At 30.4% G+C, this 17108-nt stretch overlaps 1 protein-coding gene across 1 annotated transcript in view; it reads right to left on the minus strand.

The window, feature by feature from the left end:
- Positions 1-14720, minus strand: part of LOC114329545 (uncharacterized) — a 368468-nt gene extending 353748 nt beyond the window's left edge. The window contains exon 1 of the mRNA XM_028278689.2: positions 14374-14720. The gene's annotated coding sequence lies outside the window, so the exon portion shown is untranslated. The remainder of the gene's footprint in view (positions 1-14373) is intronic.
- Between the last annotated feature and the right edge of the window lie 2388 nt (positions 14721-17108).

Genomic DNA, 17108 nt, shown 5'->3' on the forward strand with positions numbered 1-17108 from the left:
TAAATATATGTAGTTTCTCAATATTGCAATCACAATAAAGGTACACTAGAAATAAACAAACCAATACACGTAAACGAGTAGTACTTCCGATTCATAATTTGCGTCTAAGTATACATTGTAAATCCCAAATCATGATTTACAAAGTTAACACATTGTAAATCATGATTCGAGAGTGTGTCTCTTAAAATTAACGTGTCTTGGTTTGTTTATTTTTGGTGCATCTTTATTGTGATTTTAGTATAATTTTCATGCGTTTTATTATTAATTTGAAATTGCTAATGTGCTAAAATTTATTAGTTCTATCCATCACAAAGCTTTGGATTTCTGCATTTTGGTATTGGTATAAAGGTTAATTTTATTAATTATCTCCATGGCAATAGTATAGAAATCTTTTGCATTTCTGGGATGAATTATTTCAACACAAATTAAATGAGAATAGGAAGTTTTATTTTGAACTATCTAATTACAAGTTGCCACTCTGGCATTTATATTCCTCCATTGCCACCTATACTACTTAAATACTTAATTATTGAGGAATCTCCGTCTCTACGGTACGTTGTCTTTTAAATGTACACCAACATTTTAACTTTTCGTCCAAAATAAAAAAAAATAAATACCACTCCTGTTAGTTTCGTTATGAGGTAAATGACAACTCATTTTGATCATTCCCATGAAAACATGTGATAAAATATATTATTAACTTGTAACATTATAATTATTACAATTATTATATTTATATTCTCTGATATGCACACATGTATGTAGGTAAGTATGATTGTATGTATATAAACTATTTGTGTTGTTAATTACAGCTAAAATCATAATACATGTATTTAGTTTAGAGTGGATTTACAAATACTTGTAATTTGATTTGCTCAGTAAATTTTTCCAGTTACCTGTTATTGATTTTACCTTAAATAACTATTTATTAAATTACAATATTAACTCTCCCTAATAATTATTATTCTGTATGCATATTAATCTTGTTGATTTATATATTAATATATGGAATATTTGTAAAATATTCCTTTTAGTTGTTATTTTTATTTCCAAGTGTCTTTAATATCAAAACTTAAAAACTGGGAATTGCAAAAATGTTCTATTTTCGGACGAACCCAGGATGTGTATGTGACTGCCGAATCTGTTCACAAACTAAGGAAGCATTATGATTATTAAAAGGACTCTTTTATTTTTTTTTTCAACCAATTTTAATAGCTTGTAGATACGATGATCTGGTTGTAGAACTTGTCGTTAGGCTCTGGGGAGGTGCAATTGTAGAAAATTGAATTTTTATGCATACTAATAAACGTCCAGATACCAGCGCAGTGACGGCAGTCTTCCTGGATGCACAAGATATCACTATTCTAGAGTCGCCTGTTTGCTCACCTGAACTTAACCCTATAGACCGTTTGTGAGATATACTTAAAAGAAAAATTATAGCTTGCAGGGATAATCCACAAAACATCGCACTGATAGTTCAATTTGCTCTTGAAGAATGGAAAAACCTTCAATAACAAATAATGTTGACAATTTTATTAGGAGCGTGCTCTCGAAAATTGAAGCTTACATAAGGGCCAGAATTGGTATGTACTTCCACTCTAACTTTCCCCATGCAAGAAATTATTCGCTCAACTCACAGAAACTAGTATCGCAAAATTAAGCCGCTTTTTCATAGAAATCAGAATAAGTTAAAAAAGTATAAACAATATCTTGCTATCTTTGATCACGGTTATTAGACTTTATTACGATTGCCTTGACCGACGGTGGTGGGGAGACTTATATTTTTGACTTTACGTCACAAGAGTACACATTCCCATATTTTTAAATGATTTTCGATCATTGAATGTGTATTATTGTGTGTATATGTGTATTATTTGTGTTATTATGAAATAATAAGACAAATAATACACATTTTATCTTATACCGGGTGGTGAATCGTAAAAAGGGCCATAGGAAACTCAATGTAAAATTCTATTTTGTTGAATTCCTGCTTCCCTAATTATTTTACGTCAAAAGTCATGAGAGAATACTTGTAGAGAATTAAAATCTGTATTAAAATCAAAAGTTAAAATTGTTCTACGACTTAAATGCATTCCAAAAATTTTGAAAAATATGATACATTTGCCACAATAGGTATGCGTGTAAAAGTTAGGCCACACGTTACTATTTAACTGACAGTGCTCACACCATTGACTGAATAAAACACCTTTATTATTAATACTTTCTCCGCAACTGAGAGTATCTTATCAACTGTATCGTTTTTAAACAATAGATGATAAAATAAAAATATTGACAGTTCAAAAATGTGAACATTATTGCATTGTGTGTGGCCTAAGTTTGGGCTAAAAACTAAAATGTATTACATTTTTACAAAATTTCGGAATATGTTTAATTACGTAGACCAATTTTAACAGTTGTTTTCAATATAGATTTTAATCCTCTACAAATAGTTTCTAATGTATTTTGATGTAAAATAATTGGGGAAGCTGGAATTCAACAGTTTAGAATTTTACATTGAGTTAATGCAAAATTTTGACGCATGTCAAAATTCTCAATGTGTTTTAATTGTATAAATTTTTTTCGAATCCTCAGAAAACTAATAAATATTTTTGAAAAATTTAAACTCAGAATGAAGGACTACATTATTACCGAGGGCTGAAAGTCCCTGAAAACTTCTATAATGTTTATTTTAATAAGTTACAGGGCTGAAAATAAAAGAGAAGTGTGATATTTAATTTCAAATATTTCATTCAATAGAAACTGCTTTTTTATTCTAAGGGGCTTTCCGCCCTCGGTAATAATGTAATCTTTCATCCTGCGTTTAAATTTTTCTAAAATACTTGGTTTTCTCAGGACTCGAAAAAAATCATATTACTATTCAAATGACAGTACACTCTCGTGACGTAATCGCACCTTTAATGTTCATTGTTTAGCCGAACTAGGCAACCGTAGTAATGTCTAAGAACCGTGATCTTTGATAGCTTATGAATTTTGACTTTTATAATTTTCAATGACATTGACAGTTTATTGGTTTATTTGCATTTGTGATTTATTTGGACTTTTGGATCCCCAGACAAAGACGAGCATTAGTAATATCGTAGTGTTGATAACTCAATTTGTGACAAATTTGCACTTGTATCACTGTTTCTCCAAAGGTACAATATAGTACTTTCACTCTAATTTTTCCCTTGCACAAAATTATTCACGAACTACTTTTTATACTAGGTCTCTTTTTAACACACACAAACTAGTATCGCAAAGTTAAGTCGGTTTTCTATAGAAATCAAAGTAAGTTAAACAAGGATAAACAATATCGAATGTCTTTGATAGCTCATGAATTGTGACATTTACAATTTTCAATGACAGTGACAATTTTTTTGAAGTCATACTTCTTTAGGCGCGATTGAGAGTGAATTTCTATTATGCTGCGCGCATGCGCACACATACAGTATAGACGTAACTGCAAAATATTTCAATTTTTGTAGATATGCCTCAGCGAAAATAAGATGCAAAACGAATATATTAGTGTTTTTAGTAAATGTATTTATTATAAAAGATAAAAAAGATCAAGGCAGGTTTTGTTTATATTTGATTCAGAGTTGGACCACCATCTCCATATAACTATTTCAGCATCCTTATGCCTCATCGGTGAAGCTCAGAAGTCTCAACTCTAGAAGTCTCAAGTATTTATTATAACTTTTGTGTCTGTGGATTTGTCTTCCTCGTGAGTAAGATAATAAGTAGGTATTATTAAAACATTTTTATTTTATACTTCACTTGATCTATTTGTCACCGTGATTGTAATTATGTCCGAGAAGTGATGTAAGCAGAGCCGTTGTAGGTCATTGGTAGAGCATTCGACTAGAGATCGAAAGGTCCCGCGTTCAAATCCGGACAATTCATATTCTTTTTTTTTTACTTTTGGTATTGTTTAAAAAAATGAATGTGGTAAGTATTAGTTTAACATTGAAATCAAGTACAAATAAACTGTTTAAAGTATATTTATTTCGTTGAAATCATATAATAGAATTATAACTTCTTACGTGCGTACAAAGTACACACACATTCTTTTTATTTATTTGTATTTATTTTTTATTTTGTTTTATAAATCAATAAAGTTTTATTTATTTATCAATAAGTTTATTTGGTTTATATTTATAAAAAATAAATATAATATTTCAGTTAAATAAAGAAAGAGTTGCAATACTGACTTTTGGGTCCCCAGACAAAGACGAGTATTAGTAATATCGTAGTGTTGATAACTCAATTGATTTGATATATTAAAAATATTACATAATTGATTTTTTATGTAATTCACTCCATAGTTTTGTGTTTTTCAACGTTAAATAATATTAAATCTTCTTAACCATAGTAACTTTATTGTTGTGCCTTTTTTTGGTTTATTTATTACTATTACCGTTCTATATTTATTTTTCTATTCGTACTAGTCTGTATGGTGTTCAAGCTGTTTAATATTGAGTCCAACAATCTCCTCAATAGTGAAAAAAGATTAAACACTTTAATAAATTTTACTTTATGAAATACGTTCACGGGATAATAGCCATTTCCTAATTTTACCACTGACACTTTGACACTACGTATTAATACCACACATCGACGTACGACGTACCAAATTCAACTTGTTTGAAAATGAACCGTGACGCATGGGAAAAGTTAGAATGGAAGAACTATCTATTGAAAATATTAATAATTTATTTATGTAATTTACTCATACAATTTTGTATTTCTCAACCTTAGGTAATATTAAACCTTTTTAACAATATAACAATATTAACTTTTTTGTTGTGACTGTTTTTAATTTATTTATTGCCGTTCTATATTTATCTTTATAGGTATTATACAGGGTGCCCCGAAAAGACTGGTCATAAATTATACCACAGATTTTGGGCTCAACAATAGGTTGATTGAACCTCACTTAATTATATACAATAGTGAACACAAAAAAAGTTACCACAAAATGAAAATCAAATTTTTTTCATATATCGAAAACTCTTAGAGATTTTTCATTGAAAATGGCCATGTGGCATTCATCTGGCAGCAGCATCTCAAATGAAAATTATTAAAGTGAAATTTGTGTACCCCAAAAAAAATTTTATGGGGGTTTTGTTTCTAAACCCCCCTCCCCCCAAACTTTTGTGTACGTTTCAATTTAATTATTAGTGTGGCACCATTAGTTAAACACGCTGTTTTTAAAACATGTTTGCCTCTTAGGACTTTTTCGATAAGCCAGTGTGTATCGAGATATTTTGAATATTTATCGAATCCGCCACATGTTTGTATATGATTAAGTATAGAGACCTGTTAATAATCTGAAAATGTATTTATAATTTACATTTTAGGTATATTTTGAAAAAGAAGCCACATCTCAATAAGATGTGACTTATCAAAAAAATACTAAGAGACAAAAAAGTTTTAAAAACACTGTGTTTAACTGATGGTACCACAATAATAGTTTAATTGGAACGTTCACAAACATTTGGGGGGTTTAACCTTCAGATTACCAAGCGGGGGAAATTTTGACCCCAGCGTATGTTTTGCTTTAATAAATTCAAAAGTAGTTTCAATTTTTAACTCATTATTTTTTATTTGACTTTAATATCATTCTAGATATCCTCATATTTTGAAATAATAAAATTCCCTATATTTTACGAATAAAAAAAAAATTCTGAAGTTGATGTTTAGTAAAATACCGTCTATTCTGTGTAATTCCAAGTAGTTTTACACTAATGACTTTGCAAAGTAACAAAACATTTACTCAACATACACACTACACATGACACTAATACTCATGTTGTGACTGGCTGAATGACATAAAGTCCATGCCATAAAAAAAACATTATTTTTTTGTTAATTGGTTGGTCATAAAAGAGGTTGGTTTTCGGAAGGTTAAAGGAATAAAAGTCCCATAGAATTTTTATGTAAATATATTAAAAAAGAAGCCGCATCTCGATAAAAACTCGTTAATCGAAAAAATACTAAGAGCCAAAAAAGTTTTAAAAACGTTGCGTTTAACCAAAATTATTGGTACCACAATAATGAATTAATTGGAACGTACACAAAAGTTTGGGGGGGTTTAAAGGATCAAAACCCCCATAAAATTTTTATGAAAAACGGATCAAAACCCCCATAAGAATACCACATGTCTATTTTCAATAAAAAATCTTTAATAGTTTTCGATATATTGAAAAAAATCGATTTTGATTTTGTAACTTCAAAAGGCTGTAACTTTTTTTATGAGCACATTTGTACTAAGGTAAATTAGGTTCAATGGAACTATTTTTGACTCCAGAATGTGTGGTATAATTTGTGACCAATCTTTTCGGGACACCCTGTATATTATGTATGTTTAATGTTGAGTCAATCAATCTCCCAAATAGCGAAAAAAGATTAAACACTTCAATAAAATAACTTTATAAACTACGTTCACGGGATAATAGCCATTTGATAATAATTATTACCACTAATAATTACATACTAATTTTTGATTTAATTTGTTTGAAAATGAATCGTGACGCATGGGAAAAGTTAGAGGGGAAGAACTATATTCACTATTAAAAAAAATTTAAGTATGTTAACTAAAACAGTTTAAACATTAATAATTTGATGAATAATTTAATTTAAACAATAAATTTAATTTTTTATGCTCTTGATTTTACTACAAATAATTGTCTGTAATTTTTAGGTACTGGTAATTAAATTGCTTTGAAGTAAATCTTTACTAAACTTACTATGTTGTTTTTTTAAATTCGCTGAAAATAATAAGAATATTAGTTGTTTGTGTGTATGTGTAATATACAAAGAATATTATCAGAAATCTTTATCATTCCGAAATTTATCAGGGATTAAATTAAATAAATTAATTCAGGAAACTTACATAGGACAAAAAATGCTAAGCTAGAATTATTGGCGAACTTTATTTAGGCCAACGATAAAATAAGGTTTGAGGGGCCTTAGTATTTTATACTAAAAGGGATCAGACGTTTATATGTATCCCTGCCACTATGATTTAGTTTGTACTCAGAAATTCTCTTTGGCACAGACTTTATACTTGTTTTGTTATTTATTTACTATATATTATTATATATAATGTAGGAACGGGAATTTTATTTTAAAATATAGTGTTCATATTTATATAGATAATTCAGTAAATAGGCATTCTACATTAAAATAATGACAATGGAACAGAGTATATTTCCTATCAATAATCTACTAATTTAATAATAATAATAATAATAAATAAATCAAAAGAACTATAATTAGAATTTCAGATCGAATTCCCAATGTACTCTGTAGGAGAAACTCAAGAGTTTTAATTATGATTTAATTATCAGTCCCACAATTAAACCACCTAAAATCATTTAGAATAAAGCAGCAATCAAAAATAAATTTTAAAAAATATAAGGGACTGAACGATCTGTCTTTGGTAATTAAAAATTACAATAAATATGAACCTTAAACAATATTTTACACGGTGCACATTTCACAGGATAAAACAAACGTTCAAAAAAAATCTAAAAAGCAAATATAGGCAAATCTGGTTTAGCTCAACCAGGTCCCCGTAGCCGGAGGTGTAATGCGCGCGACAAAAGGGGTGGCGAGATTTTTATTTTTTATACACTTTCAATTTAGACCACTAAGGATCTGTTTTTAGGTGGATGTGAGAGGTGGCATTCAGATTTTTGCAGATAAAGTTAGGTGACAACTTCGTTAATAATAATTGATTTATGCTCCTTCTCAAATATGCCCGAAACACTAATAAAAAAAAAATAAAATATTTAAAAATTTCTAAAAGTTTTTTTTTTCTACTTTTTTTGATTATAACTTTAAAACGATTCATTTTGGAACAAAGTCGAATAGGAATAAAACAAAGAAAATTAAATTTTATATCAGATGCTATTGGCTAAAAATGTTTTAATTTATCACCCTTTGCTGCAAAATAGCAATAAATATAAAATACGGGGGCAAAACAAGCCTGTCTTTATTCAATGATTTTCCATCACTTAGGTTACACTTGGAACCTTCCTAATTCGCTTAGAAAATTTTTGTAATGTGCTAAAACCATACACCAAATTTCATTAAAATTAACTTACTAGATTTTGAATAATAATTTTGCAATCTAAACTTTTTTTAAAAAATTAAAATTTTTTAAAATCTTGCACAACAAAAACTAGAACATACAAAGACTTGTCAATTTTTTGCATATAAAGAAGCACTCCACCTATCTAATGCACTATACAGAATTGAAATCGGATTGTTTAAGCAGCCTCAGCAATGTTCTAAATTTATAAACAATTTTTTGGCTAATAAACAAATTAGTCCTGTGGCCAGGAGGGGGTGCTACGGGCTCCTTTATTTAGATGGACTTACCCAAGATTTTTATGTATTTTTTGAACGTGGAACACGATTTTTTTGGGCAACAGTTGATCCGGATGTCGATAAGATTGTTATAAACAAAGAAATTGAGGAATTATATAACATCAATTTTTCGCAAAATAAAACATTTTTTTTGTATTTCTTGGGTAATTCTAAGAAAAAATGTTCTTACAAGTTTTTTCGTAGGATGCACAATTTTCGAGATAAACGCATTGGAACTTTCAAAAATTCGAAAAATTCCAATTTTTGAACGCGAATAACTTTGGAATAAAAAATAAAATAGCAATTCCGCTAACAGCATTTGAAAGTATAAGTCAAATTATACCGGTTTTAATTATTTGCATTGCTAAAAATTAATTTTTTTATTATTAAACAGAGCTATTTGTTTATAAGCCAAAAAATTGTTTATAAGTTTAAAACATTGCTGAGGCCCCTTAAATAAACCGATTTTAATTCTGTAAAGTGTATAAGATAGGTAGAGTACCACTTTATATGCAAAAAAATTAGACAACTTCTAAATGGTCTACTTTTTGTTCAGAAAGATTTTAAAATATTTGAACTTTTTTAAAAACATTTAGATTGCCAATTTATTATGCAAAATCTATTAGGTCGATTTTAATGAAATTTGGTACACTGTTCAAGTATGTTGCAAAGAATCTCCTTAGTGGATTACTAAGGTTCTAAGTGCCACCAAAGTGGTTAAAAACATTGATTAACAACAGGCGTATTCTGCCCCCTTATTTTGTATTTATTGCTATATTGCAGAAAAGGTAATACGTTAAGACATTTTTGACCAGTCGTATATCATACAAAATTCAATTATCTTTATTTTACTTCTGTACGACTTTGTTCCAAAACGAATCGTTTTAAAGTTATATTATAAGCAAAGAAAGCAGTCGAAATTTTTAAATATTTTAATTTTTTTATTAATGTTCCGGGCATATTTGAGAAGGAGCATAAGTCAATTATTATTACTGAAGGTGTCACCTAATTTTATCTGCAAAAATCCGAATGCCACCTTTCACATCCAAAAATAGACGTTTTTTCACAGACCCTTACTGGTCTAATTAACGAGATATTCATTTTTTATACACTTTTAATTTTAAGTTTTTCATGAAGAACTGGAAAAATCTGAAAGAGTTTTTTAGTAGCTTTTTATCCAATGTTCGGCACTACAGGAGAAGGACTATTTAATTTTTTAGATGGCATCTTAGTTTTGACAATTTTTTTAAAGATACTCAAAAGGTAACTTTTTTTTTTCTCTGGAAAATAGTTTTTTAGTTTTTTTGGTCATTCTAAATCACAAATAGCTGTTGTCATTTTTCTCAGAAGCCAACAGTTTTTGAGTTATAAGTGATTTAGAGTTAAAAATGCGAAAATACACATGTTTTAAGCTTGAAAACACATATATGTCAATTATTATTTTTGACGTGGCCAAGTGCCTAAATTTAAGTTTATACATTCATTTCCAAGATTGTGAAGAGTAAGCGGGGCTTACTTTAATTAGACCGTTGTTTCCTAATAATTGTTAACTATGCGTGTCTACTTGACTTGTAAGCCGCCGCGCGTCTTACTATATGATGCGTCTGTATCGTACTATACAATTGGAGTATTTAACTAACATATTGACAATAATTAATTGAATAAATAAATAAATTATTAACAAACAACAACTAAGCTAATAATAAATTATAAAATTTGAATAAATGTCAAGAATGTCAAAATTTTTCGCATAAGTACATTTAGTATGTATAAGTGTGATAGAGACGCACCATATAGAGCGACTAAAAGTTGAGTAGATGCACATAATTAAAAATTGAAATAAGCCCAGATTACTCCTCAGAATCTTGAAACGGCACGTTTAAACTTCAATATTGGCACTTGGCAACCTCAATATAGATATATTATGAGTTTTCAAGGCTCGAAAATGTGGATATTTGAAGTTTTTTAGATTATACCAGATAGTCCTGTCACCAGGGGGGGGTACAACGGCCTCCTTTATTCAGATGGACTTACCCAAGTTATTTATGTATTTTGAACCGTAGAACACGAATTTTTTGGGTAACAGTTGATCAGGATGTCGATAAGATTCTTATAAACAAAGAACTGGAGGAATTACATAACAGCGATTTCTCGCAAAACAGAACATTTTTTTGTATTTTTTTGGGTCATTCTAAGCAAAAAATGTTCTTACAAGTTTTTTCGTAGGATGCACAGTTTTCGAGATAAACGCGGTTGAACTTTAAAAAAATCGAAAAATGGCAATTTTTACCCCAATAAATTTTGACTAAAAAAGAAAATAGCCATTCTGCTTACCGCATTTGAAAGTTCAAGTCAAATTATATCAGTTTTAATTATTTGAATTGCTAAAAATTTATTTTTTTTATTGTTAAACAAAGCTATAAACACATAGTGTTTGACTGATATTTTCAATAATCTCACATTTAAAATCTAACGAGTAGGTAGAGTAGGTACAAGTGCAAGTGAGACAATTTCTACGTACAGTTGAGCCCGCGAATCTTTACCCGTGCGTCATCATTTAAAGCATACGAAATAAGTCGATGATAAGTCGGAAATTGAAATTTACTAAACGCAACAGCAAGTGACAGTAAAGCGTTGGTTTCTTCGAAAGCGGCACCGACCAACTGCGACTGTAACACTGCGATGAATGACGTCATAAAGAACTGTATCACGCAAAATAATAGCGGTGGTTTCCAAGGATGGGGTGGTTTCCAAGGATGCGGTGGTTTCCAAGGATGCGTTGGAAACCACCGCTTGCTGAGTTTGCACATTCCATTGCCGCTGTGAAGAACCTTGAATTTTTCACCGTAATCTGACGTAATTCATCGCAGTGTTACGGTCGTAGTTGGTCGGTACCGCTTTCGAGGAAAGCAACGCTTAAGCGACTTGCTGTTGCGTTTAGTAAATTTCAATTTCCAACTTATAATCGACTTATTTCGTATGCTTTAAATGATGAAGCACGGGTAAAGATTCGCGGACTCAACTGTAGCGTGCTTTAAAACGCATGTATTGTCCAGGGGAAACAATATGTGTTTATAGCTTTGTTTGACAATAAAAAAATAAATTTTTAGCAATGCAAATAATCAAAACCGATATAATTTGACTTGAACTTTCAAATGCGGTAAGCAGGATTGCTATTTTCTTTTTTAACACGTTGACGGGCAGAACGTCTGTAGACGTCTAATTTCCATTGATGTAATGTGACACAACGTCTATAGACGTTGCATTTTTCCCTATTCTACTTTGCAAAGTAAATATACTGTCACAACACTTGCTTATAGATTTGACGCACTGTCCGTCAACGTGTTCAAAAGTAAATCTGGTTAAAAAATTGAAATTTTTCGATTTTTTATGTTCAACCATCTTTATCTCGAAAACTATGCATCCTACGAAAAAACTTGTAAGAACATTTTTTGCTTAGAATGACCCAAGAAATACAAAAAAAAATGTTTTGTTTTGCGAGAAATCGCTGTTATGTAATTCCTCAAGTTATTTTTTTATGACAATCTTATCGACATCCGGATCAACTGTTACTCAAAAAATTCGTGTTCTACGGGTCAAAATACATAAAAAGAACTTGGGTAAGTCCATCTGAATAAAGGAGGCCGTTGTACCCCCCTGGCGACAGGACTAAGGCTTATCCATCGAAAATTATTACCTTCGAAAAAAAAATGGCAAGAGAACTTTTTAATCCACAATGAACCGAAAAACCTATAAAGTATTTTTAGCAAATCGTGCAAAAACATGATCCTTTGAATTTGTTTAAAACAATTGTTTAAACCATGTCTGTCTAAGAAATTCGCCCGGCTCCCTTCATAACCGATTGAGAAATTTTTAAAGTTATACTTCTTTAGGCGCGTTGGGAGTAAATTTATATGTGCGCGAAATCATCAAAATCTTGGTACCCCGCGCAGCTTAAATGCTAGACGTCCTCTGATTGGGTAATTACAATGACCTGTCAATAATTGTTCGATATGTCGGTTATGGGTAAACAAATATTGTGTATATTAGTTTTTATTGTTGCGAGGGCAGAGAAAAAAGCAAGATTATAATTGTAGTGACTTTTTAAATAGTTTTTAAAAGCAACAGGTACGTAATTCTAAATGTTTCAGTATCGTAATAAAAATTACATAGTTACCTACCTATTTGGAAAATGTAAAATAAACCTACCTAGTATGTATTACCAACAAAATTTCTACCAATATTCATCTAATATTGTTTTTTTACTCTATGTTTTGTTGTATTTTAATATTTAAATTCCACAAAAATCAAACTAATTTGGTTAAATTCAGAACTGTCAAAAGCTTAAAACGTTTAGTTGGTCTCTCTTTCAACATAACGCATATGTCTCCGTAGCCAAAATCTAAAAATAGTTGAATTTCAAAACTAACCGCGCCCATGGTCCGCGGGTTCAATCCCCAACACAAACTTTTATTTTTTTTTATTTTTTTGTACATTTTATGATTGTAAGTATATTATTACAGTAAAGCCTCCGTTAACCGAAATAATTGGGGGGAGGCTGTTTCGGATAACAAGAATTTTGGTTAAAAATAACATTGTTTTTGGTATTCTTCTTGCATCAAATTACATAGTATTCTTGGTCAACGTTGGCATTAAAAAATACTATGAAGTGATTTCGTAATGTGTTGTATATTTAATAGGGTTCTTTAGTTGTATGAAAGCAATGTTGACGATGTTGACCAATTTACATCGAATTGTTTCCGTTTTGCTATAAAAATTTACTTTTTATTGACGAATGTCAGCCGTTTCGATTAAACGATGTTTCGGTTAAAAAGGTTTCGGTTATCGGAGGTTTTACTATGTATAATTTTTTTTTTCAGAAAATTTTCAGAAAAAAAAATGTATTTAGTTAAAAACTTTCCAACAATTATTGTTCAGAAATCATTTGTGGCATTTTCCAATATGTTTGTGTGTGTTTTATTCTTTTATTTTTTGGTATTGTTTTAATTAAAATTTTTGAAAAATAGTAAGTATTAAAATAAGTTTAATATTTAAGTAAAGTATAAATAAACTGTTTAAAGTATATTAATTTCGTTGAAGTCATAATAATAGAAGTATAACTTCTTACGTGCGTAGAAAGTACACACACATTCTTTTTTTTTACATACGGGAGCAGCCATCCAACATGGACTAGATAGGCAATGCCAGAAGAAGAATAAAAAATGTAATATTTAATTGTGTTTAATTATAATTAATAATAAATTGTAATGTTTTAATTCACATACAGCATAATCCAAGTCGTTAAAGGATTGTCATACAGCACACATACCGAAAGAAGATTAAATGTGAAAAAATAATGATATCTTCTAATTTCATTTGGCAGAAAGATCTCTGGTATAAACAAATAAAACAAGTATAACTACTGTTAAACTATTATTGACGAATTGGTCTCAAATTTTGAGGGTTTGTTGAAGTACCCCAATGCCCAACTTTGGGTGAAACACCAAAATTCTAGGTTAATTTTAGTAATAATTATTAACAAATAACGGGTTTCCCTTATTTTTCAGTTTGCGAAGCAACAAAAAATTGACTTTTTAAATTCCAAAATTCCTATTCTGAAGATTTTTCAATGTTCTAAAAAATCAATTTTTGTAAATTTATTTCAAGGATTTAGCTTTTTAATGGGGTGTAATAAATAAAAAAATCGCGTTATTTTGCATTAAATTATTAAAAAACGGCCACGAACTCTTGCCAGGTAACAAGTAGGTTTTCTTCCTACATGTTTACAATAACCAAAAAAGTTAGCAGATACGTGGATTATTTAATGTCCCGAACACGGTCTTTTTCGCTCATTTTGCTCTAATATGGCTAATTCCTGGATAACTATTTGATAAGATATGATAAATACCACTGCTTGATGTTTTTAAATCCCTTAACATCAAGTTATACAAACACAAAAAAAAATACAAAAACAAAAAAATAGTTTAAATCACGTACCTCTGCAAAATCTCTTTAAAACAAATCGACAGGATAATCCAAGTCCTTGAAGGATTGTCACTGTTAAAACTGTTCAATGTCACACGTCTCGCGCCGACACCACCGACTACCGCGTCTTTAGAAGTGGATTCCACCTGTCGAGATGACTACCAGTAAAGGTGTAGAAGACACACACATGCGGCTCTTCCGGAGACCCCTCCAAACAGAACAAGAAGAAGAAGTAGAAATAAGAGGGTATGATGAAGTAGAAGAATACATCGACCGCCTTCTGACCCAGACACGGGGTCTGAACAGTTATAACATCTTGCGCATCACATTGCATTAAATAGTCAAGTGGCAAACTGGCGATTTTTTATTGGAATTATAAAAAAATGGGATCGGATTTATTTTATTTGAAAGTTTTTGTTTATAATCCAATTTAGTACTGCCCAGTAGTTCTCAGTGTAATCTCTTACTGTTATAATAATTTATTAGGAGCTTATATTAGGCGAAGGAATGAAGCAATAAACCTTCAAGGCTTTTTGCAGTTGAATGAGTCTCAATAATATTATTTGCAAATCAAAAATGAATAACCTTTTTTAATTTCCTTGTAACACGAAACTACAGCCGCGTTATATTTTAGTTCAATCAGAGAGTGCAGCAAGCACCTCTACCGGTTTTAAAACTTATTAGTCTCTCATCAGGAGGCACATATGCTGCTCTCTCTTATAGAACCAGGACAAACCCCAGCGTGCAGTTGGTGGCAGATTGGCAAACGAAATGGCAGGGATGCCCTAGCGACCACTGCTAGCAAAATACTAAGTTTTCAATCTAATAGCACATAAAATAATACTAAAAATATTACTCCACATCCCACCAGATTGAAAACAATGGGAACCTTCTCTGGTTAGACCTCTGAGGGTTCTAAAATTTGCAAGCCATAACGGATGCAAATACTAAAGAAGATAAGGGAATTTTACAATTTATAATTCACGTCCCATCTGCTCAGGGCGGTAAAGTTCCAACGAGAATGGTTCCCTTCATACTCCAATCAGAGTAAGCATGTAAAATTTACATTTTGAATTTAGATGTGAACTATAGATTGTAAAATTTCCTCATCTTCTTTAGTCTCAGCATCCGTTAGAAGCCTCGGAGGTGTAACCAGAGAATATTCCCATTGTTTTCAGTCTTGTGGGATGTGGAGTAATATTTTTAGTATTAAACTGCTCGTCAAAAGTTAGGGATATAGAAAATTCTGCTGAATTTTTATAGTAGATTTTTTCGTGAACAGATTAACGGATTCCGCTAATTTTTTTTATTATTTTAAACTTTTCTTTAATATTTACACAGTTATTCAAAGGTTTACTCAAACTTTTTTTTGGACTTATACCGGGTGGAAGAAAAGAAATGTTTTTCTTATGTTAAGTTTGAGACGACCTGTAGGGAAGACGAGGTACGAATGGGAGTATATAGCGAAATCTTCTTGTAGTCTTGTGTTTTACGAAAATTTTGTTTTTTTAATGTCCCTGATATCTTTAGAACTAAAAAAATAGGCGGTTTTGTAATTTAACATGTGTTTTAACCGAAACAAAAGTTTGAGACATCTTGTAGGGAGAAAAAGCACAAAGGTGAGTATACCTCGATATTTTGTTGTAGTCTCATATTTTGTGAATATTTTATTTTTTTAATTTCTCTGATATCTTTAATAACAAAGAAACTAGACGATATTACTCTTTAATATGTGTTTTAACTGACGACATGCGTCACATCGCACATGTGAAACATAGAAAAACATATTAAAGAGTAATACCGTCTAGTTTCTTTGTTATTAAAGATATCAGAGAAATTGAAAAAATAGAATATTCAAAAAATATGAGACTACAACATAATATCGGGGTATACTCACCTTTGTGCCTTTTTCTCCCTACAAGGTGCCTCAAACTTTTGATTCGGTTAAAACACATGTTAAATTACAAAACCGCCTATTTTTTTTATTTCTAAAGATATCAGGGACATTCAAACAACAGCATGTTCACAAACATAAGACTACAATATTATTCTGATGTATACTCACATTTGTACCTCGTTCTTCCTACAGGGTGAAACTTCTCCCAAACTTAACACAAGAAAAATATATTTTTTCTTCCACCCGGTATAAGTACAAAAAATAAGTTTAAGTAAACCTTTGCACAACTGTGTAAATACTGAAGAAAAGGCTAAAATAAAAAAAAATAGCGGAATCCGTCTGTTCGCGAAAAAATCAAATACGAAAATCAGCAAAATTTTCTATATCCCTAACTTTTGACGAGCAGTATATTTTATGATTAATTATTTATATGGGAAATAAGCCACAATTAAAATGAAAAAAATAATTTTATTAACGTTTCGACGCCCAAATCGGGTGCCGTTGTCAAAATACAAAATATTACTAAAATAAAATAATAAAATATTGACATTATGTACCCATAATACCTATTTTCAACTAAACAATGAATTCTATAAACAAAATTTTGGTCTAGCAATGGGCTCTTCTTTATCTCCATTATTGGCTAATATATTTATGGAGGATTTCGAAACTAATATTATTTCTAAACAAAATTTAAAACCCACAGTATGGTGGAGATATGTAGATGATGTGTTTTCAATATGGCCTCATAGATCAGAATTGTTGGATACGTTCCTGAATATTATAAACGATCAAGAAGAGACAATAAAATTTACAATGGAAAAGGAATACAATAACAGCCTACCTTTCC

This window comes from Diabrotica virgifera, chromosome 1 (genome assembly GCF_917563875.1).
Source record: "Diabrotica virgifera virgifera chromosome 1, PGI_DIABVI_V3a".
Classification (NCBI taxonomy): domain Eukaryota; kingdom Metazoa; phylum Arthropoda; class Insecta; order Coleoptera; family Chrysomelidae; genus Diabrotica; species Diabrotica virgifera.